Source organism: Piliocolobus tephrosceles, chromosome 10 (genome assembly GCF_002776525.5).
Source record: "Piliocolobus tephrosceles isolate RC106 chromosome 10, ASM277652v3, whole genome shotgun sequence".
NCBI classification, from domain to species: domain Eukaryota; kingdom Metazoa; phylum Chordata; class Mammalia; order Primates; family Cercopithecidae; genus Piliocolobus; species Piliocolobus tephrosceles.
This window is the reverse complement of record NC_045443.1, coordinates 7,068,993-7,069,468: the sequence shown is the minus strand read 5'-3', so window position 1 is coordinate 7,069,468 and position 476 is coordinate 7,068,993.

Sequence of the window (476 nt, the reverse complement as noted above, 5' to 3'; positions counted from 1 at the left end):
AGAATGACTTCTGATGTTACAGAACAGCAAGTAGTCGGATCCAGCAGGAGCACTGTGTATGAGGTGGGTACAGGGTGGTGGGCTTCTCCTTACAAGGAGTTCAGATTTATTCCAAGTGCAATGAAAAGCCACTCGAATATTTTCAGCACAGAAGAGCATGACATGGTTATGATTTTTAAAATATTATCAATATTGGCCAGGCACGGTGGCTCAAGCCTGTAATCCCAGCACTTTGGGAGGCCGAGACAGGCGGATCACGAGGTCAGTAGATCGAGACCATCCTGGCTAACATAGTGAAACCCTGTCTCTACTAAAAAATACAAAAAACTAGCCGGGCGAGGTGGCGGGCGCCTGTAGTCCCAGCTACTCAGGAGGCTGAGGCAGGAGAATGGCGTGAACCTGGGAGGCGGAGCTTGCAGTGAGCTGAGATCCGGCCACTGCACTCCAGCCTGGGCGACAGAGCGAGACTCCGTCTC